The 24885-nt window shown below is 37.2% G+C and overlaps 1 long non-coding RNA gene across 1 annotated transcript; it reads left to right on the top strand.

Annotated features, from left to right (window-relative positions):
• The first annotated feature begins 30 nt into the window (after window positions 1-30).
• Window positions 31-24868, top strand: LOC118818901. Its single transcript, XR_005008120.1, has 3 exons — window positions 31-240; window positions 20074-20230; window positions 24705-24868. It is a non-coding gene; the product is annotated as an uncharacterized LOC118818901 (long non-coding RNA).
• Window positions 24869-24885: the final 17 nt, after the last annotated feature.

Raw genomic sequence — 24885 nt, 5'->3', positions numbered from 1 at the left:
TATTAGCTACGTGGAATTTTATTAATCATATTTTAAAGTTAGTGAGCACTCTTGTGGCTTTCCTGTCCTTCTGACAGCAAGGAGGTGCCCGGCTGTTGTTCGTTCACGTCACTCTTGCTCTCATTCCCTTCTTCCTTCCTGCCGAGCACCGATACCAGACCTAGCCACAATTCAAACTATACAGCGGTATTCAAATATTCCAAAGTGTTTTCTACGTATACAACCGATTTTTGGAGCGTGGTAAGTTTAACGACTTCATTGTTTTTGGACGGAATATTAAAGTCATTGCCTAGCACTGATCGGTCGATTGGCCCCATGTCTATTCCAGCGAAACTCAGCGAATTCTTTATGACTGGCTTGTAAAATAATCTGCACTCTGAACTGGATGCTAATATATACATTTCCGCTTTTCATGCGACACCTATATGACGATACGTGTAACTGTGTAGCGACAAACATTGTTTATCCATGTTATTTTTCAAAGCCAAAATGTCGCCTTTTCTTTTTACTTCCACATTCTCTCATGCCACAAACAGATGGCGGCGGGGCGGGGGCGGGGGCGGGGGCGGGGAGGGGGTTGAGTGGGAAAAGCCGCATAAACGAATACAGTAGGCCACAGTCCTCCTCTCCATTTAATGGTACAAATGCTAGCCTAGCCCACAACGACCGGGACAAGATATGCGCGTTTGGACCACATTTCTGCTTGGATTCAAACTTATTCTCTCTCAGACGTCTTGCTTGAAGGCTAATTGTGGTCAGCTATGTACGAGAATGTTGCGAAGTTCATGAGTGTAGCTGAGTGGCTAATATAATGTTATTATGCTTTCGGTTGTGGCTTGCTGTGATATAGGCTAATGTAGTTATTGTTCACTTGTGTTTCCCGAATGTTCCTAAGAAAATTTGTGAACTGAAAGTAGACTGAGGCCCAAGAATTTTCTGTTGTTGTTTGCTTTGCATGATGTATTTGCCTTGTATGCACTCCACTGTCGTTAACTTGCCCATAGAGTCGTGACAGGCCAATTGTGATTCGTCAAATTAGCTCTTCTGATCAGAAAGAAAGCTACAAACCTATGGCGTGAACTAAATTTAGCTGTCAATTAGTTGTTTTCACTTTAACAGACAAAAAGAAAGTTTGTAGTAGACTGCGAAAAAATGTGGTGAAGGGGAACATTTTAAGGGTGGAATTAAACTAAGTACAAATTTTGCATTATGTTGTATATACTGATGGAGATTAGTTTCTAGTTTTATAATGTGTGATTTTTACACATACATAGAATGTGTGACTTCGCTGCAGTATCGTAATTACAGTATTTTGCATCTCACCTTCAAATTGTAAGGCAAGAGGGCATCTGTGCTTTGGAGCAATGAATTACCCTTTTAGGTGTGTAGTCGACTGCCAAGTAAAGTCAAAGTTTAGTCTTAAAGACTGAGGCTGTGTCTGAGTCCTGAACACTGACTGGAAGATTATTCCAAAGCTGGGGGCCTTTGTATGAGAAGGCTCTGTTGTAACTTTATTAATTTTTGGCACTAATTGTAAGCCTGCACCTTGTGATCTAAGTAGGCGTGATAGTTCATAATAAGAGATTAGTTCACTCAGGTACTGAGGGGCCAGGCCATTTCGAGTTTTATATGTCAATAAAATAATTTTTTAATCAATGCAAAATTCAACTGGCAACCCAGTGTAGGTTTGATAAAACTGGGCTGATATGGTCAAACTTTCTGGTTCTTGTGAGGACTCTGGCTGCAGTGTTCTGGACTAACTGAAGCTTGTTAAGGCTTTTGCTGGAACATCCAGACAGCAGGGCATTACAGTAATCAAGCCTTGAGGTAATAAATGCATGAACTAGCTTTTCTGCATCCTGTAGAGACTGCCATGCCATCCTGTAGATATTATCATGTAATGGTCTCTTGTGAGGGCTGAGGGAGTCTATCTGTGGAGCAGTTATCCAAAACACATTTAGTTTGGTTCAAGTTTAGTCTTCAATTAAATTACACTATCTATTTGGATCCATTTTAGTCTAACAATAAAATTATTAGGGCTTCTCATTAAGCTCTGCTTACAAGGTCTGGCTGAATTCTGTGGGTTCTATGGCTTGAGTTAAAGCTGTACTGTGTGCTGTCCACGACTGTCCAGCAGAGGTTGGCAGAGTAGCCTAAACCCATATTCAAGTACTGCTTCTTCTGTGAAATAATGACTCAAGTAAAACTATAAGTAATTTAACAAAAAGCAACTTGAGTAGAAGTACAAAAGTAACAGGTCAAAAACTACTTAAATACTGAGCAACTTATAGATCTGAGGTGGAACATCATAATAAATCCAGGATCTGTCTGCATAGAAATGGAAGTTTGTTAGGCTCAGTTCTTCTGTTTTTGTGTAGGTGTAACCAACTGAAAAGCAGAACAGATGCTCTCTCCAGTGTATCATAATGAAAGTAAACCCAGAAAAGGCATACATAACTAAATGTTAAAGACTGAAATGTAATGGAGTAAAAGGTAGACTGCTTTCCTGACAAACACACTTGAGTAGAAGTAGAATTAAAGGTATTATAATTTGGAAAATTAAACAATTTGCACTAGACATTGGATGATAGTATATACATTTAATGCAACACCTACATGATAAGTGCCATTATTTTGCTGTAAACATTGTTTATCCATGTAATTTTACGTTATGAGTTGAAGGCAGTGTTCATCAGTAAGAGAAGAACTTGCTGCTGTTGTGGTTTTGGCATAAAACTGAGCTTAAAAGTCAGTGATGCTGATTTTTGTGACTGAATCCACTTCTTTAATAACACTGCTAAAATATTTGAAGATGACTTGAAAACAGTAAAACTTTATAATAATAGACCCTAATAATTAGCAACTTAAAGGCAAATTCCACCGATTTTTCAAAATTTCTGCATAATTAAATGGTAAAGGTGTAAACTGTCATTCAGAAGTGGTTTGCTGTGAAATGTTCCATTTGAGAGAAACTCACCAAGTCAAAATTGTTCATGATGCTCATGAAAGGAAGCAGGCTTCTGAAGAGTTTGATGAACCTAAAAGCTCCCTCACATGAAACATGAAATCATTATGTTACGTTTCCTGATGTTTGAGACATTGTTTTATGATTTCTGAAATAAGGTTTCAGCCTGACATGTCCTTTTTAAAAAATGGCAAAATTATACAAGCGAGTAGTCACAGCACAGTACTGCAGAATTTTAAAAAATATAATAGTTTCTAATAGTTTGTTAATATTTATATAATTGCTAAATATGCATACAAATGTTCATTTTGTTCATTTTTTAATAATTACTTATTATTTGATACTCATAACTCATAGCTACTAACTTGAAATATTGTCTACTTTGTCACATACAAACAATTTATAACCATTGTGAGTAAGTAAGTTGTCTAAATTTTGTTTCAAATGAAGAAATTATTATATTGCTAATTTGTTATTAACGTTTTACTTAACGTTTAGTTAATCATTAAGTGGCTACTATATACTTTTTTAAACATTAATAATCATTAATTGGAGCACTATTATAAAGTTGCGACTGAACTTTATAATGTATTTATAAATAATAAATCATAATACTCTTATTACCGAGTACACTTAACTGTAATACATTAACAAAAACTTTTGCCGTGCTTTAAAACACTGAAACATTGGAAGTTGACAGAAATGATTAAAACACCAGTGAAAACAGAGTGCAAAAAACGTCTTCAAAAATTACTTTATGGATGCATTTGCTCATCTGACTATGCGTTCTGCAGGTATTTCCCTGCACATCTCTGTGCTGCCAGGAAGGCAACAAAAATATATACATAAGTCTGAGACTCATTCATGTTAGCAACACTGACAAACACGTGGGTGATTTCCCTCCACACAACACTATCTATGACATCAGGCAGTGCAGCTTGACAGAGAGACCTCCCCTTGATACTGCGAAGTTGTGGCGCAGTGGGTAGTGCTGTTGCCTCACAGCAATAAGGGCCTGGGTTTGATTCCCGGCTGGGCGACCAGGGTCCTTTTTGTGTGGAGTTTGCATGTTCCCCCATGTCTGTGTGGGTTTCCTCCCAAAGACATGCTGTCAGGCCAATCGGATATGCTAAATTGCCCCTAGGTGTAAGTATAAATGTATATGTCTGTCTGTCTGCCCTGCGATGGACTGGCAACCTGTCCAGGGTGTATCCTGCCTTCCGCCCAATGACTGCTGGGATAGGCTCCAGCTCCCCCTGCGATCCAGACGGATAAGTGGCTTAGAAAATGTGTGTATGTATTTATTTTTCGGTCATATGTGTGAACTGAAAACTATGCTTGAAATTTTGTGCGAGTTTATTACATAGATTTAATATACAGATATAACTAGTAGTGTTGTAGTGCTCGAGTCCCCTCTTGGTCTCGAGACCATAAACCAGTAGTCTTGTTTTAATCTCTGACTTGACATCAGTTGGACTTTCAATTGGAGAAATTGTTGTCAAGACCAGCTAAGTGCAATGACTGAGGGAACCGGGAACTGAATTATTATTGAATATCAACATAAACAGAATAAAACCGTGCTTTTTCTGTGTCAAGGGTTCTTGTTGTAATTCGCAGCCCCCACAAACTACTACAAAAGCTTCAGTGGTCTACAAGATTTAGCTGATCTCTTAACTTATGTGAAGATGATGTTTGGCAGCTACTGATTGCTGGATGTCAGGCTGATGAAAGGAAAGTTGCAAACAGAGTTCTGGCTCAATCTGACAATTAGATATCTCTTTGATGTGTTCGGTCCCCAAGTGATGGTGTAAACTGTCGGATTTCAAAGTTTTGGTTGAAAAGACCCCTGAGCAAACACCACAGAATGGTAGGTACTCCTTTTCAGTTCCCATGCAGATGAAGCCTAGCGCTACATATTCACTGCTGTATTTCCTTTGAACATAACTAGCTAGGAGTTTGCCAGAACAATCAGTGAACGCAATACAAATACAATGGTTTAGTTTTCAAATAATCAGCAGTATTTGCCATATTTAAAATTAAATTTGGAAAAATGTCTAGATTGTAATGAATTTTTTGTGGTTACAGAAAAAAAACAAAACAACAGCGGTATAATTACTACAATGTATAATGAGGCCGGATGCTCCCATCAAGGTGAAAAATCTGCTGAATGCAGCTGGTACTGACAGCGTAAATGCCTGTAATGCTTACTAAACTCCACAGTCTGATAGTCAGAGATGTATGGGACGCATGCATGGGACAAATGACTTGCGAAATTTAGGCAACATGTAGCACTATTTTTGCCAAGCCAAGAGAACATACTTATGCATACACACCATTGGTTTATCTATATATCGATTGGTTCTTTATTTTTTTAACTAGTTTGGGCAAGAAAAGTGTTTTACATTTACTGAAGTTGTTAATTATGGTTCTTATTACTAAATCAGTTATAGCTGATAACTGTCTCTTTTCCCATCTGAAAAAGGAATGCATAAATGGGTAAAACCATTTTTTTTTACAAATTGAAAATTTGAAAATTTTGATTAAAGAAATTAATTATATAAAACAAACAAACATACGTAAGGCTGCACTATGTATGTTTGGTAAAATTGAAGGAAGTAGCAGTAGTGAGTCAGGAGAAAAAAAACACTAAAATGTGATGTGCATATGCTGCTGTGAGTCACCCTGTAAAACCTGAAATAGTAAATTAAAAATAAGAGGTGCTGGGTCACAGACATCGACAAAAAAGAAGGTCTGGCTCAATGTTTAGGTCTCAAACATAAAATTAAATGAATAACTTGTACATAACAGCTGTTTTGACTGAAAAAAAATCAGATTAAGTGTGGTCTCTGACTTTTGCGCAGTACATCATTTCATAATTTAAAAAAAAATGTAGACAATTATTAAATAGTTATTCATAATGATTGAGTTGTTTGGATGCACTTAAATAGTTCATATTTCAGCCTTTAAGTCTTATTTATTAACAATAAGTTACATTTATTAAGAATATTAACAGTGAGTTAAGAGAGTGACCTAAGAGTGCTTTCAAGGCAATGAATTCCATTATTTTTTTAGTTTTAGATAGATTTATCAATACCCATACTAGTGTCAGGTATTGGCCAGATACCATGCTCATTTACTCATACATATAAAAATGAGCTGGTACCGATATCTAATACCACCTGATACTATGTGACGTAAGCCTAGTGTACACTGCTGGGCTAAAAAAACAAGCTGGCATGGACGATAGTCTGCTTGCCCAGCAAAGTTTTGCTAATGCCATGGCAGTTGGATGCCAAGTTGTTGGTCATTTTAAATGTCCCACTTTGGCATGTTTTCGCTAGAATACGCTGTGCAAAGCATGTCAATCAAAGTGTTTTAGTCATAGGTTTTGACTGTATGCAGAGTTGTCACTAAGGAACAAGATTTCTAAAATTTCACACTGTATGCCTTGTTTTAGCGGACATTCAGCGCCACTACTATGATACTTGATCCAAGGTAACTAATGTAGCATAGCTAGTTAATGCACGTGACTTAACATCAGCTAGATTTTAATGATTTAACTATTTAAGTACATTGCACTCATTTACACTAATTCTAAGTAGGTTACTCATTAGGGTATTGGAAAGTACATAAAATTTCTTGTACTCCGTCTGAAAAAAATAGTATTGATGCATCCCTAATTTTAGATCTTTGTATTTTGTCGTTTGTGATTTTTTTGGCATTTCAAAAAGTGTGGGTAGCGGGACTCTTCTTTCAATTTCTGTTGTTTTGCTGTGTTCTGCATGTTGAGCAGGATGTTGTGTTTTCAAATGGTGTCGTATCTGCAAAGGAGACGTCCTTGAGTGTCATACCCCTCTTGATATTCAGCATGAACAGAGATAACAAATCGCTCTGTCTAATGTCCCTCTGTGAAATCGCAAAATAGATCTGCATGGCCATCATTTTTTTCCCCCCACTGTTACAGTGGTTGAAATTTTGGTGCAAATTAATACTGCAAATTGTCTAATCATCTGTTTTCACAAGGGTTCTGCCTGTACCGAAATCGTAGCGGTATCGCCCATACTGGCACTTAGACACAGTATCAATATCAGCAATGGGAGTATTGATACCTATGAGTGATACCATGAAGTAGGGCTGGGCGATAAAACGATAACGATAAGCATCGTGACATAACTTTTCCTCGATAGAGCGATAAGACGAAAATTTTCGATATAGTACACCATTCTCACACTTCCACGTTTTAGCGAAAGCCCTGGTGGCGTTTTCTACTGCAAGGAAAGCGACACTACTCTGCTGTCACCAGGAGAGGGCGCACTTCAGAGTTTTTCAACTTGATTAGAGAAGGAGGGGGCCACGAGTAGGGGTCGCCAAATATACTTTAGCAACATCTGAAACGTGGAGTTATACGTTCCCTGTTTGAGTGGAGCGATTGTGATCTGTTCTCCTGTGACCGAGTGTGAGTGCCGAGATAAATGACATAACTGTACTGTCCTACGGTGAACTCACCTCTTTCTGTGCATCCTAACAACTTTAGCGGTGTTAAATCATGTCTGCAGCGCCGTGTTACAGCGCCAAACCGTGATATTTTAGTATTAGTGCATTCTCGAGCAACGAAAGTGAAAGAAAGAAGTGGGTTAATGTTAGTTACAGCCCTGATTTAAACGAAAGTAAACTGAGGAAGCTGTGAGGCACTGGAGAGCGAGAGAGCGCTATCTTTCCAGGCTAGCTGTTTTTAGCTGCTGGCTAATTGAAGCAGCGCTCCGGCACTCCGGCACAACACGGTGAATTGATGATACGGTAGATCAAACAAGACACAAAATCACCGCTTTCAGTTTAAACATACCTAAAAGGAGGACTCTGTTTGACTGGTGCGAGAGATTCACACTGCAGATAATGGTTTTACACAGCAAACGTCAGATATTTGGCGGTTCACCCCTTAAACTACTACGATAGCATAGAGAAATCCAGCCGTCGCTAGCTGGTGTCTGAATAGTAATAGTAGTTGGTGATATACTGCTTGGAATTCTTTCTAAGCTATTGTTTTCACTGCTGTGTTACAAATACACCAGATAACACAACATAGAAACAATGTAAAACATGCAAACCTTAGCAATTTACCTTAATAGCTGAGTCAGGCTTTCTTTTAGTAATCCCTCATCTGATATTGAGTAGTCAGTTTCAGTCTGAGTTAAAGTTGTTATCAAGGGAGCAAACACGTTGTTATCAAGGGAGCAAACATTTAAGAGACGTAGTTGCTGGTCTCTTGGGGTATCAATAGCCTTTAGCCTTGGTTTAGTTTTTAGCATATCGGCCCGCTAGCTTGGGCCTATGTGTCCACTAGCCTTGCCTACAGTGCACCTCCGACCTTCAGTTGCATCTTGCAGCAGCGGAGTCTTGTGGCCTTTTACTTCAAAAATGTCAAGAAGTCCTCAGCTCGCGTGCCACTACTGACAACATAAATGGCTAATATTGACAAAACACTGTGAGAGTCTGACATTTGGAGATTTTAGTGCAAGTGTATGGGATGCATGTATTAGACAAATTACTTGAGAAATTAGGATGTGAAACAACATTCTGCACTCTTTTTGCTGAGCAAGAGAAGCTGCTGCAGGCTTGCATGTACAAACTGCAGGTTTATCTATTTATTGTTCAGTTCTGATTGAACTATTTTGCACAATAAAAACATTTTGTATTTACCTTATTTTTTTAAATATGGGTTTTATTTTTTTATTTAATAGTAAATACTTATAGAGTAAATAAATAAATGGTGGTCTCCACAGAGGCTGCTGTAACAAAGCACGAGTTTCATTTTGTACACGCACATATAGACACGTTTTACATGCGATGCACTTATCTTTTCTGAGCTGCAGTTTTAACACCTTTGTCTGTAATTTAATAAATATTTGTATTTCACTCTTACTTTTATGTTATTTGCTGAATTCAGACTTGAAGAGAACAAAAGTTTACCTTATTGCTGTTCCAGCAAATCACTCTCATGTTTTTTTTTCTTTCTTTATGAGCATCCTCCCATCCTTGACATGAGGGGGAGGGAGGACCCTTGCATAATTTGCGGGGCCCTATGCAACATGCGCAGTGAGCGTATAGTGCTGATCAGCTCTGGTTAAATGTAATATAGCTGATGGCTCTTCAAAACATCTATTCTGGTCTTGCCCGTTGCTCAGACCTTCTGATCTAGTGTCTTTAAGTGGTTCTCCAAAATGCTTGATATGCATCTATAGCCTGACCTCAGTACTGTAATCTGTGGATACTCACAGTCTCTGTGTTCTCTGTCTTATATATTCATCAGCAGGCTTGATGGCCAGCATAGTTGTAGCTAAAAAGGTTATCCTTTTGAATTGGAAAAACATTTCTGCACCTTGCTATAAAGGGTGGCTGTTAGGGATGCTCCACATTACTACCGTAGAGTGGATTTCGTAGCAGGCACCACAGATGTATTTTAACTCAATCTAGGGTAAGGTTTTTAAATGTCCAAAAACACACCACCGCTGCTTTAAGATGCACAGAAATAATTATATTTGTCTCACCAGAAGTTTTCTTTTAATCTGTTTTCCTTTAATGTGTAATGTTAGTCCTGAATTGGTCCTGATATGTTGTCCAGCTTTTGTGTTTTTTACTCATGGTCATGCTGATGACAGAAACAGTAGCCTTTAGGCTGAGGATCCTCAGTCTGTCAGTGCAAAGAGCAACCTCCCTTTCATATTTACAGCTTTTTTTTGCGCACTGGAAACTTGTAGAGACTGTGTGCTGGTGTCACGGGAAAGCAACATTCCTATACTAGAAAAAATGGATGGTGTGGCTAATTTAGTCAAAATAACAGGCCTGTTTATTGGTTGTTTAGATAGCACAGGTAGATTATCTATGCTATCATATAAGCCTCTGGTTTAATTATAGGCTGTTTGATAGCTGTTTTTTGGAGCAACATATTCACCAAATAAAATTAAATTGACTTTTACTTGAAAAAACACATACTTTACACACTTTTTTTTGACGCAAACCATAAAACATTAAAAATAAAATATGCCATAACTTTTGCAGAGGTCACATTTTATGTTTTATTTATTATTTTCCTATATGTTAAATTCAGCAAGTAAACAGTAATTGTTTATAAACATATGCAGAAGTGTGTTCTGTGTAGAGGATTAGTGTCTAGCTTTTACACTGTTGTGGGAACGCGTCTGAAAAAGAATGGATCTCTTTAAGAGGAAAGTGTTTTTGCCGGTATGTACTTACACAGGTATAACAGACAAACATTACTATTATGAGTTTTATATGATTTTAATTCAATTCACCCACTCCACACACAGTTCTACAACCACATCATAGGGTCTATTTTCATTCAAATAAATGTTCAAACATATTCATCTTTAATAATAATGTAATATTTCCCAGTAGCAGTGATAGGGTAACCTTACTCCAGCTGTTGTATGGTGAGAAAGTGCCCTCCTTAAGGAACATTTTTTAAACTATACTGATGTTTACAGTTTTATACAAAAACAATTTTCTTGCACAATCATAACCAATGTGAAATTTACAAAGCATTTCATGTGATTTTGTAGCATTTCACATAGTGTACAATTTGTGAACATCCACCTGCACTGATGTTCCAAGTTGTGATAAGAATAGCAATAACGGAGTGAATAGAGTAGGCAGAATAAGCATTTGTTGTGCTTTATTTTTTTTAATTTCAAAACTCTCAAGGGACTATTATAGACTATTACATCACCGACCTGATATTATTTGATCTTATTATTTGATATTAATTGGTATTATCAGGGCAGATCCAGGGGCATGCCATCTAGCTGAGGCTCTGCCAGCACTTACATGGAGCATCAGACGTTTGACTTGCAAGACTAAACACAGCTCAATTTAAAGTTCACCTTACATGTAAACTGTGGAGAAGACATAATGTGATATGATCAGTTTAATGTAGGGGCTTTCAATTTTATATGCAAAGTAGAGATGAAACGGTTACCGGTTTCACGGTAAACCGCGGTAAAATTAATGACGGTTAGTAGTACCGTTTGAACTTTAAAGTATCGTTAAAACCGCGGTCGATTACCGCGGTGTGAAAACTCGGAGATTCAGAGATATTTCAGTCTTCTAAGAAGACCAAGTCTGACGAGCTCTGGAACGAGACGCTGCAGAGGTTCAATCTGCACAGCTCCCCTTTCTCGTCTCGCTTGCAGTGTTTACTGTCTGAGAATAACACCGTCTCAAATCACTCAGTGTCCCCTACATAGTGCGCTACTGTTCAAACAAACACGATCATCATTAACAAGCAGTTGAGTTTTAAATAGGGACTTTGTAGCCAGTTGTTAATGTTGATTATAGATGACTTAGTCGAACGTTTCTTGCACTCTTTGGGTGAAGGACTTGCTATTTCATGATCCACGAAGTGCACTACATAGGGAAGATAGTGTGCTTTGAGACGGGACCTCGCGCGAGTAACGCTGTGTGCTGCTTTTAGGAAAAGCAGAGTTTCAGAGATTAAACTTCAGGAGTGTTTCTGCCGCAGCTCAGATGCATGTTAATTTTAAGTTATGTTTTAGTTTTAAAATGCTTTTAGAGAAGCAGCTCCACAGGTGAAGACACACTGTGTGAGTTCTACACTGTCTGCAGCTCACAGCGCGGTCACGCAATTCCTCTGTGATTTTGGCTGTTTTTCCTGGTGCACTGTGTTGATTAGGGGTTCAGCGCCACAACGGCACAATAATGCTGCAGTTGCAGTTCGGACAGAAATCCCCCGAGTGCAGCACTTCTTAGAAGTAGTAATTTTCCATTAAGACCCACCTCAGAGTTGGTCGAGATTTAATTCTCTATGCAGGGAAATCCCTAGTTATTGTAATTAATAATAATAATAATAATAATAATAATAATAATGATAATAATAATAAGAATAACAGTAGTAGTAATAATAATAATAATAATAATAATAACTGTAATAATAATACATTTGCTATTCTTTTGTTTACAGAGTATTACAAGTATTGTAAGTAATACAAAAGTAATACTAAAAATGTATTGACCTTATTTTTTAATGTTTATGCAAACAAAAAGTGCATATTGCTGCCAATTCTTTTTGTGTTAATATAAAAGTTGGTGAGAGTTTCAGTTTGTGTATCAGTATTTATTTTTTTATTTATTTTACTTTTTAAAACATTTGAACAATATCACGATAATACCGATAATCGTGATAATTTTGGTCATGATAATCGTGATATGAAATTTTAATATCGTTTCATCGCTAATGCGAAGGGACTGATTGTTTGACTGAGACCATCTGATCAGTAGTATTAGGTGTGCTGCAGTCTGTGTGCAATGAAGAAAAAACCTGCAGCCACACTAGGACTAGGATAAGATTGGGCATGCCTGGTTTAATGTGTGGTACCTTTGTTTTTAAGGTTGTCCTTATGAATTATATGAAATGTTATCCAGCACTTAACCAATTAAATGTTAGTAAGGAATCTTGTAAAATGTACACAGGTGAATTGCACAGGAGGTAGCAGTGGTTGCTAGTAGCTAACTTGTTAACATTAGCCTGACTGAAAAATAAAACAATGAACAGTTGCTTGTCCATTTTTTCTTTCTTTTGCAGAGGTAGTTAATTTAATTTAAGACTACAAGTGTTTAAAAGCTTTTCTTACAAATGTGTCTATTCAGTAGATAAAGCCAATGCAGTTAAGTGTACAAAGACACTGTGATGCTCCTGTAGTTAACAGTTAAAGATTGACTAGTTTGCTAAAACAATACCCTATATTTACTGTCATAAATTATCATATATAAACAAAAGTGTATTTTTATTCCTGTTTTTATGGCCTCATGTGATTAGTTTAACCAGTCATTTAGTTCAAACAGTCAGTTTAACCATTAGTTTGTCATTTGTATGTTTTTTCAAATATATACATCATGTTAAAAACAGAATTATTCTATTTTTTTCCAAATGATTATAAAAGGAATGGAAGAAGTTGTGGTGAAGTTAAAGGGAATTCCACTGATTTCAGGGAGGCTTGATGTGAAATGTACCATTCTAGAGAAACTGACAGAATTATCCAAAACAGTAGTTATAGGAAACAGACATCTGAAGCAATTCTGAAAGCTACATCATGTAATGCGGTGTAATACATGTAATGGCTCCAAATTTATTGCATGATGCCTGAGACATTATTTTGCATTCATGATAGAGGGGTACACACACAGGGTGTTGTAAATCAAAATAGTCCTCAAAGACATTTTTTTCCAATTTACCACTGTTTTATCATGATCAGCACTACATATAAAAACTCACAAGACACATGTAGGTTTACTGGTGGTTTTGGATAGTAAATAAAATGGCTATATTTGCGTTCTAGACATTGTGATCTCTGGTTGCTATCACCACCAAGACATCTTAGTTTTTGTACAAAGAACTATTTATTGTCAAACCACACTGAATGACTTTGTGCATACCTTAACAACTAAATTATGCAGAAATGTTTAAAAATCAGTGGAATTTTCTCTTTTAATTGTGTTTCCTTTGGATGACTGAGCAGCAGTACTAACTTGTGTTGTGTGAGACTAAGTTAGGGTATTATCTGATATGTGTCATTTTGGTTTGGGATTTTTTAAATAAAAATATAAACAAAATACACTTTGGTTACAAATAATTAAAAATAAATAAATGGCTCATGTTAATAGATTAATGTTGTCACTCTATTGAATGTGTATGAAAGCCTTAATCATTTATAGGAAAATGGGAGACAGAAAAATATTTATAAATGTGGACTTATGATTTACAAAACCCCTTTTCTGGAGAACTTGAGACAATTTGTAAAATGCAATAAAACAAGAATCTTTGATTTGTTAATTCTCTTGAACCATTATTTAAATGACAAAAGTACAAAGAATTTTTTACAGTGTTTTCACTGTTTTAATTGTGTTTTATAAATAAAAACAAGTTTAGAATTTGATACCCACAGCACACTTAAAACAAGGTTGGGACAGAGGCATGTTTACAACTGTGTTACATCACCTTTCCTGTTAATTACACTTTTTAAAAGAAACTAATTGTTGCAGTTTTTGCTCACTCTTGCTTGATACAAGACTTCAGTTGCTCAACAGTTTGTGGTGATCATTGTCTGATTCTCCTCTTCATGATGTGCCATACATTTTCAATAGGAGACAGATCTGGACTGCAGGCAGGCCAGTCCAGCACGCACACTGTGTCAATGAAGCCATACTGTTGTAGCACATGCAGAATGAGGCCTGGCATTGTCTTGCTGAAATACTTATCGACTTCTTGGGAAAAGACGTCATCTTGATGGCATTATATGTCTCTAAAATCCTAATATACACCTCCATGTCACACACATGCAGGTCGCCCATGCCATGACCACTGATGCACCCCCATACCATGACAGTTATTGACTTTTTGCACTTTTCGCTGGTGGTCCCTTTTCTCTTTGGCACAGAAAACTCAATGTTAATTTTTTCCCAAAAAACAAGCTGAAATGTGGGCTCATTTGATAACAGCACACATTTCCACTATCTTTTAGACCATCTAAGAATAGCTGGGGCCCAGAGAACTCATTGGCATTTCTACATAAAATTACTGTATGGCTTCCTCCTTGTGTAATAGAGTTATTATTATAGAGTTTCAAGTTGCATTCCTTGATGCAGTGGCAGACTGTGTTAAGTGACAACAGTTTTCTGAAGTACTCCTGAGCCCATTTGGCTATATTTAACATGATGGTTTCTCATGCAGTGCCATCTGAGGGTTCGAAAGTCACGCACATTCAACAGTGGTTTCCCAGATTTCTCCGAATTCCCTAAATCTTTTCACAGTATTATGTATGGTAGTTGGTAAAAGACCTAAATTCTTTGCAATCTTACATAGAATGTTCTTTTTGAACTGTTTGACAGTCTGTCACATAGTTTGGTATAAAGTGGTGAGCCACGAACTGTCTTTGATGGCAAAGACTGAGCCTTTGGTGGATGCTCCTTTTATACCCAGTCATAATAACCTCACCTGTAACCAATTCACCTGCTTATTGTGGAATGTTTTAAAATGATGTAACTAGAATATTCTATAAACCTTTTACTCTTATTTTTCCTGATCCCGATTTTTTGGAGTGTGTTGCAGGCATTACATTCAAATTTTGTTTATATTCACAAAATACAATCAAGTTGGTCTGCCAAAACAAAGTTAAACAAAGTTATTTCTTTGTACTTTTATACTTTGTAAGTTTCAAGAGAATTAACAAATCACAGATTCGTTTTTATTGCATTTTACAAAATGGCCCAACTTGGACAATTGTCTCAATGTCATTATATGAATGTGTCTCCAATTTTGTGACCAGGAAAATTAAAATGTATTCTCTGTGCTGTGCAGTTTGATGTGAGAACAGCTATCAGAAAACAGAAGTGAAAAATTTTACTATATTCCTGTGTAACCAGCATGAATTGTTCAATTACTGGAGTGTTTTGACTAATGTCACTAATATTAATGTTTACTATGCAAAAGCCATCAAAACTAACCATGCTGATCAATACAATCACCATGCATAACACTGTGACTGGTTTACACAGTTTGCTGCCTTATTTACCTAATGTTGGCACTATGGTAATGGCATCAGTTTTTATATTAATCATACATAACGTCACTTATTCTATCTCCTGTTAACATAGAGCTTTTTTTTCCTCCCTTAAATTCCTACCATTTGCCCATCCAGCGATAAAGCATCAGGCATCAGTAGCCTACTTTTAATTTTTTTAGTAGATGCTTTTATCCATAGTGATTTAAAATGGCATTGTAACATAAGGTCATACCACAGTACTTTAACATATTGTTATTCAGAACTAATATTTGTTATCTATCAATTATCCACCAGGAATGGAAGGCTGTCATTAATGTGGACGCTGCAAGGAAAAGGTCACGTGAATGACACAGACAAATAGACACTCCCCTTCACTCCGCCCTATTCTCAGTCTTCATAAAGGCAAACAAAAATAGCAGAACATAATGATAAGTCCGTAACACCACCGAATACTTCTGTTGGGGGCAAAACCTATCCTGTTCTTCATGAAGCTTCATCATAAGTAAAGAAATAAAAGTAGTAGCTAATTATGAATGCCAGCTAGCTAATTCACTCTGACCAACTCTAGATTTGGTTGGCTAAAGTAAGCTGTAGCTGACTAAATGTTAGAATATAAACTTTCATAGATAGAGTTTTATGATTTAGCTTGTCAGAGAAAGCAATGCATTTGCATGAATCACAGTCACAGATCATAAGCAATGTTAGATAGTTGCAGCTAGTAATGCTTACAAGCTAACGGGCTGGCTCTGGTTGGTTAAAATAAGCTGTAGCCACTGAGACGAAGGCCCAAATGGCTCTTTTCACATTTCCACATTTTTTGCTGCAGGAAGTATTCGTTGCAGGGCAGTGCTGCTTCTGCTAAAGCAATTACAGTAGCAACAATGGTGAGTAGAGCATGCACACATCACTCAAGTATTAAGTTTGAAGTGAAAACAGCCTTATCTCAGTTTCAGTGGTTTGTCAGCTGGCGATGAACAGAGGAAAACAAGCTGCTGCTACAGCCACTTTTCAGAGGAACAGTTAATTTTCTCCCTTAAAAATGATCAACTGAGAGAGTGAGTGCTCGGCAGAGAGTAGATGTTCATTGGTGCCGGTGGTCCCACCTTAAATGGTGCCTGAACTGCCAGAATGTAACTGCTGCACCATTTAAGGTGGAACTGGAAAATTTGAACAAGAAGCTGACTTCAGTGGTAAAGTTCAGCAACCTCGCTGCTGTTCTTTAGATAAATTTAGGGAGTCATATGCCTTCAAAGAGGCAGGGATGTGACACTGCCCACCCCTAAATCTTAAGTGATACAAAGCTGAAGTCAGCTATTCGCTAGCTTCTTGTTCAGATTTTCTCGTTCCGCCTCAATGGTTACATTCTGGCACCTCAGGCATCAGAACTGCTGCACCATTTAATGTGGAATGGGAAATTTAGCTACCTAGCTACCAAGACATCAGCATACTACTCACAATTTATTGTGCTTGTTATGAAGAAAAGGACCATAATACATTGAAACAACATTAAACTAAGGTAATACAACCATTATCGTTATTTTTTATGGAGAAAATACTTACATTTGTGGGTTTATTTGATCAATTGCGCCTCCATCTTGCCGGTGTTTGTTTTTTTTCTCATAACACTCTGTTTGGAGTGTACCTTTGAAAAACCTCCCTTTGCAGGGCTGTGTAGCCAAAACACTTCGCCCTACCCCTCGTTTGCGAAAAAAAAAAAAATTGGGACACCCCAATCCTAGGCATGAATGTACAGAGGGGTAAGGGTTAAGTGGTAGGGGCAAGGGGAGAAACGGGATTGGGCCTAAACGTCACGCACATGAATCACCTTTATAGGAAGTAAGTAATGTTAGATATCCCATGGATGCTTTTAAGCTAACTAACTTCAGTTGCCTAAAATAAACTATAGGTGATGATACTAAATATCTGAAATCCTTTTTACAAATACAGTTTTGCTTGTAAATATTCCCTAGATTTTTGGGGATTTTTTAAATGGGACCAGAGCTAAAATGCTTTGAACACTGATGTTTATTTTGAGTCCAGCTGCTCTGTGAACAGTCTCTCATAAGTGACATCAGGCACTCTCTACACATGACTTTGTGCTTGCACAAAAATTACATTACTAAGCAGTAAAAGAGTTAATCATTCCAGTTAGTTGTTATGCTGTTGAAATGAGGTTGCTATCATATTCCAGCTTGTTTTTGTTGTTTGGCGGTTGCTAAGGTGTTGCTAGGCCATTGCTATGATATCTCAGGTGGATGCTAAGGTGTTACTAGCTTACTTGTATGGCAGTACACATTAAAAATGGGTCCCACAGACCCGAACACCACACAAGGGTTTTTGTCAGATTTTGGTGCGTCTGTTAGTAAATTCACTGGAGTCTGTTATATTTTTTACCATTTAAAATTCTAATGGCCGGTGTTATCTCCAGTTAGGGACAAAATGTTGCTAACTTGCAGTTAGGGCTGGGTGATGTATCAAATATTTGCGATATATATATATATGCGGTTATATTTTTGGAGGTACAAAATTAGGCAATGTTGCAAATATTGTGGAGATCTTATTGTGTCTTATTATGTGCATTTTATGCAAGCAGTTCAACTCCCTGAAGACAATGGCAGTGACCCAATGCCTTGTCTCCTAAGTATGAACAGGATAGCAAAATGGAAACCTCAAGCAATAATGTAATGCACATAAAGTGGCCGAAAAGTACAGTGGTAACACTGCGTCACACACAGGCGGGTTTAAGTCCTGGTTTAGGTGAGAATACATGCAAGGCTCCTATCTCTGCATTTTTCTACCACCTTAAACTGCTATAGCTAACAGTGTCTGCTAGAAATGCTGACAGAGCATACCTTGGGGGGTAAAGATTTAGTATCTGAAACCCTCCTTTAACACCTCAAACAGTATCCCCTACAGTATCTATGTTAAATAACTGAAAAACCCTGGTTTTGTCTGAACACTAAACATTTTTTTTTTGGTATTTTTTGTTATTTGTCTTATTGTGGTTAACATTTTTAAAGGTGCTTGGCAACATTTTGTTTACTTCCAAGTCTCACTGTGATTAATAAACGTTGTTTAGACCAAATTATGGCTCTCCCAATTTAAAAATCACTCTTTTAAGTCATTTCAGAAAATGCGTAAATATCAAGATATACAGTGCCTTGCAAAAGTATTAAGTCCTGTACATGTTTTATTTTAGAAGACTATTAATTAATTAAATTAATTAATTTAAATAATAAATGAATTTAAAGTGAAGAAAATATTGTGTAGGAAAACTAACTAAAAATGCTGTTTGCACAAGTATTTAACCCTTGTGCTGTGAAATCTTCATTTTTACACAGATGAAAGAGATACTGCAAGACAACTTGCTTCAGTCTACTCAAAACTCCTTTAGGAGAAATTTCACCTTTTAGCCAAAGCGACACAGGTGTGAACAACAGAAAGGTGAATATTTTACATGGGTCAAGTCAAAGTCTAGCTCTCAGTCTGTGGCCTTATTTGAAAATCGCAGTCCACAAGTGTCATTTAACAACCTGGAGCAAATCTGGCAGGAAGAATGGGTGAAAATCACTCCTAAACAGTGTGTAAAGCTGGTAAAATCTTACCCAAACAGATTTAAAGTTGTTTTTCTGGCAGGTGGTTGTAGTACTATTCTGAAGGGGTTGAATACAGGGGCGTCACTAGAGACTTAAGGATGGGGGGCTGAGGCTTTATTAAGAGGGTCCAGGCATACTCCCCCAGTAGCATGTTTTTAATGGCCCCAAAATATCTGTTTATCATGTACTTGTAGAGTAGCAATAGGTGAAAATGTATCAAAAAATGTCTATTTAGTAAAGTTGGCGTACAGAAGATGTGTTTCTTCATGGTGTATTAAGCATAGATCTTTTACAGCTTCAATACAATATCTGTCCACCTACATAGATCACAGATCAAACAGAGGTGTTAAAGTCAAGCAGTTCTTTACCTCACAGGAGCTTAAAGTTAGCTAGCTAACAAGCAACTACCTAACAGAGTCGGACTGTATATTATATATTTTGAATGAGGCCTAATCTTTAATTTACTATGCTTTCAGCTAAAATCCTGTCACAACTTCAGCGATTGTCGTCTGATGTTACTTCACAAAGTGAGTAGCACCAGAGACCCTTTCCCAGGTCTATTTGGCTTACAGCTTACGAGGTCTGATAACGATTGGCTGAGCTGCCATTACATTTTTCCCCAACGCTACACAGCAGAGGATGGCCACTGTGAAGCTCAATCTTACCCGTCCTGATTTTACTTCTTGAAGACCCTTGGCCAGAGTTATCAGTCTACTTCCACTGGATAGGTGGGGCTAAATAACAGGCCTAGCGACACCCTTGATTAAATACTTTTGGAAGCAGCATTTTTCAGTTTTTAATTTCTTTTGCAGATTTACTGACAAATAATGAATTTTAACTTTGAACATTTACTTTAAGAGCATATTGGTTTGCAATAAGTATACTGGCTAGAACAAACTGTTTGTCATTTGTAATCCAGGCGAATCTGGTGACTTGAAAGGCACTGTATATCAGTCTTTCAATCTTATCTGCAAAGGGCCAGTGTGATGGCAAGTTTTCTTCCAACAAATCAGAAGACCATGTGTTTGAAGACTGAGATGGACTGATTTAACAAGTGAAATCCTTACCATTCACAGGTAAGCTTGGACAGTCATGCTGTATCACACATACTTTGATAATATACTTCAGTAGTTTTTCAAGTATTATTGAAGTGCTTCTATTTGAGACTTTTACCTTCACTCTACAACATTTCAAAGTAAAATATCCTACTTTTTACTCTACTACTTTCTGCAAAGTATGTCTTGTTAGTCATTGCTCTGAAGTGGGAGAAAACTGGATTTTTCAAAAATATCCCAAAAATGTGGATGCACTTTAAAATTGAAGCCAATCAGTTATATTGCACTTTTCATTAAACCCCTCTCAGCAACTTGGGAATGTCACGATGCATCTGACATGTTTTCAGAATTTAACAGCAATATTCTGAGAGTTTGGATGTGGGAAGTGAAATTTGATCCATTTCCTAAATCATAGATACAAGAGGACAAGTGTAGGATGTGGATTCCGGACTCAGTACTATGTTCCGCAGTTTATACAAGAACAGTATTTAAGATCTTTTTTTTTTTGCATTAACACAGAATTCAGTTGATGTGTGCACTCATATTTTTTCATTTATAGTGTAATGTTTGCCTACTTAGAAACAATTTATATTGGGCAAATGGAAATATTCAAAGATCAGACTCTCAGCCCTATTCTTATTTGGATGTACAGGTGGCGAGCAGCAATTATGGGGAAAAAAGGTTTTATCTAAGTGGTAGCAGTATCTCCCCAACAACAAAAGTAATGTTGAACATGCACAGGGGAGTGCACTGCTATGAACTGCTCCAGCAAGGGTGAATACTAATTATTGTAATGGAAGTCACATCCCTTTGTCATTTGCTTTGCATGTATGTAGAATAAGGTGCCAGTGAAATTGCCAGCTGAGCTGTGCAGGAACATCACACAGTGCCCACACAACCAGAATGTTACTGTAGCTTTTAAACTTATGAACTTTAGGTAACTGACGTTTTGGGTAGTGTTTAATAGTAGCAGTACTTTTTGCAACTGTTTATTGCTTAATCTTTGTTTAGATTATTTTAGATGATCTGAGTTGCAATTTTATAGCATATATAATATGAGCCAACTAAGTACATCGGCATTGCGTTTATAATTTTTTAGTCGTTTGGCTGATGAAGAGAACTTGAAATTAAAGATTTTTAGACAGTTGGTGGTCTTCCGAGCTTGTTGTTAAACAAAACTGCATTCATTTGTAAAGTGTGTTTGCAATGGTTTTGGCCCGATTACTTAATATAAAAGCATTTTCTGACTGCAAGCATAGTGCATTCTTGCATTCTTGGTCGTTCTAATGCTAAGATGCTAGCACCGGCGCCTGGCAATGTTTTAAGGGGGTAGCATACTGCTGCAGTAGCTTAGCATCTTTCACCACAGTATAGGTTTATTCCGGTTCACTGAAGCCTCTCTGATGCCAGTTTTGAGCATAAAGACTGAAATCTCAGTGAGTAAACCTGTGCCATACTGTGTGGAGCTGTTAGCCTAAGCTATGTTTGCTCTACATTTGACCACAAAGCTAATATTATCCTAGCGAGAAGGCTAGAGAAACTGCGCAGGTTCATTCCGGCTCATTGAAACCTCACTGACAGTTTAATAATAAATATTCTGATCTGAGCAGATAAACCTGTTTTTTTGTGTGAAGCTATTAAGCTACTTTTTTCATTTATATATATTTATATATTTATATTTATATCCTATTAGCCAGAGGCTAATGTTAGCTTGGTGAGAAGGCTAAACCACCAGGAATTCCAGCTCACTGACACTGCATTGAAATCAAGTCACTAGTACTGGAGTCAAAAAGACAGAATCTTTCTGATTATTAATGTTATATTTTTGTCTCTGCTCTGCCTCATCAGTTCAGTCTGTAGCATAGAGATGGCATGCAGCATAGTAGAAAAGAGGGTATTTACAATGTGCATAATCATGCATTTTCATAGATTTTTGTATTCTTAATGACGGTTGAGGTGCCAAGTGCCATTATAAATTACTGCTTGAATTTCCTGTAAACAGCCAAACATTTTGTAGATTTTCTGCAGTGTCATTTGATAGGCTGCTGCACACCTCCACTGGTTTATAGATTATAATATACATAGCAAATGTTCTTTATCAGTAATACATTAGCAATAAATTGACTGGTATTTGGTTCAACCATCATACCAACCCAGGCCGAAAATGTAGGATAATGCTAACTCATTTTTACCAGCTTTCATCAATTGTTAGCATTTTGATAGCTATTGTATCATAGGGAGTATTGCCCTCAAGTGCAAGGCTGTTCTTGATTAGGTAATCAGGGAGCAAAATACACATCATAAGAAGAGACAAAGATAGAATACTTAATATCTTGTCATGTATAATTTAATGATTCTTTTGCATACTTAAAGTCTGCAACTTGAGGTCTAACTTTTTGGATAAGTATGCCTACAGTTAGGGTTATAAAATTGTCATGATATATGATATGATTTACATGTCAGTACTAAAACATAACAACAGTATTACAGGCATAGTGATATTATGCTTATTCTGAAACATAGCCAGTGTGTACAAAACATCTGGTGATGAACTTTGACACCATGGGTTCCAACACATGGCATTACAAACTATAACTAAGCAATAAACAATAATTCATTATGACTTATTATGACTTTAATTAGAACTTTAAAATGTAAGGGAATGTTTGCAAATATGAACATCTCTTCAGCAACACAGCCTTTCTGAAAACAAAGTGATGGCCAAAAATAACAAAATGACAAAATGGGAAAATAACAAAATGAAAGACAAAATGAAACATTAGATGAAAAACAAAAATAAAGACAGCAAAAACACAAACAGCCATTTAGAACTGCACCGGTTAGTCCTAGTGTTAATGTAGTTTTTATCCTCCTAGCACTAGTGCACCAGTTTACTGTGTATGTGTATCATAATAACATTACCAGGAGAAAAAAAAAAATTCCCCCTGCGGTTAATCGAATATATGATTATGAACTGTTATGGATACGTGAATATCATAATTATTATTTGTGAGATGATAGTACCATATGGACTGTACTGTTTGAACTGTATTGTTTAAATACTTACACTCCTCAAAACTAGTCTCTCTGTTGTTTCTGTATTATCTGTGTTTTGTTTCTCTGTGACACTTTCTCCCTCCCTCTCTTCCTTTTTTTTACTCTTTACTCTTTGATAATGCATTTTTCCCCCTGATTCTTTCTTGTTATTCTATCTCTCCTTTCCTCCATCTCTCACTATTTCTCTTAATCATTGCTCGCTCTCGCTGTGTTTCTCTCTCTCTTTCTTTCTCTCTCTCTCTCTTTCTCTCCCACCCCTTTGGTTTCTATGTCCCTCCCCTCCCCCACTTCTTTCTTCTCCTCTAACCCTTTGCTCTCCTCTCTTTTTCTCCCTCTCACTCTCTTTCCTGTCTCTCTCTCCCCTCCCCTCTTGTTCTCTGTATCCCCTCCCCTCTCTCTCTTTCTTGCTCTCTCTCCATTTGCTCTCCTTCTTTCCGTCTCTCTCTATTTGCTCTCTTGCTCTACCTCCCTCCCTCTCTCTCTCCTCACTGGTGAAGCCTTTTCTTCTCCTCCCTCATCCGTCCATTTTCTCTTCTTCCTGAATCCCCCTCTCTCTCAGCCATTTTCTCCAGAGGTGTAACCACAATTATTCTACACCTACTACCAAATATTAATAATAATTAATACTAACAATGATAATGCTAATCTTGTTTACATATTGCCACATTGTTTGTTTGACTAAAGCCTGTGAAAATATAAGCAGTGTATGGTAACATTTCAAGTATATGGAAAACTACATGCAATGCTTTGTTTTGCATTTATGCAAGTTATTCAGTTCTACAAGTTGCATGTGAATACAGATGTAATCCAATAAGAGAGAATGAGCAATGCATAAGAAGTAATAAATACAGTAAGGTTATCAAAAGTAAGCACATTGTACATGTTTAGTTAATGGTAGTTACTTCATATTTTGTTTGTCCCTGCTGGATTTAAGCTGTAGCTGTACATAGTGTGTTTCTTTGTATGTGTAAAAGTGGGAGAGGTGGGACATCAGCTGATAACTGTCCATGCTCAGTGCACACTCAATACAGGTGGCACAGTGAAAGAAAATCTCCATGTGCGCACACACATTGAACAATGTCCCTCCCTGACAGTAGCGATCTTTTCATCATCACATCTATCTGTCCTCTTCATCTTTCTTAATCCTTTCTTTTTTATTATTTTGCTCATAATGATATGTCCTTATATTATCTCCTCACTCGCTCATTCACTCTCCCTATCCCTTTTTCCCCTACATTTTGTTATACCCCCCCCAAAAGAATCTTGTCTTCCTCTCCTTTCCCTTTCATTCTTTGTCTCTGCTCCTCTTACTCTAGTACTAGGACGGGTGTTTATAATGTTTTGGACATACCGGTCATATAACAGTGTTTTTATGTTAGTATTACAATTGTGTCTGTGTGTGTGTGTGTGTGTGTGTGTGTGTGTGTGCGTGAGGCAGAGAGAGAGAGAGAGAATGAAAAAGAATGAAAGAATGCCTCTATGTTAGAGGGGCACTGAGAGTGTGTGTGTGCATGTGCGTTCTTGCGCCAGAAAGAGGTAGAGAGGGATGGGGGAGGGGAAGAGAGAGGGAGAGAGAGAGAAAGAGAGAGAGAGAGTGAGAGAGGGAGGGAAATTAGAGC

Source organism: Colossoma macropomum, unplaced genomic scaffold (genome assembly GCF_904425465.1).
Source record: "Colossoma macropomum unplaced genomic scaffold, Colossoma_macropomum, whole genome shotgun sequence".
Lineage (NCBI taxonomy): Eukaryota > Metazoa > Chordata > Actinopteri > Characiformes > Serrasalmidae > Colossoma > Colossoma macropomum.
This window is presented reverse-complemented; position numbering and strand designations above follow the sequence as displayed.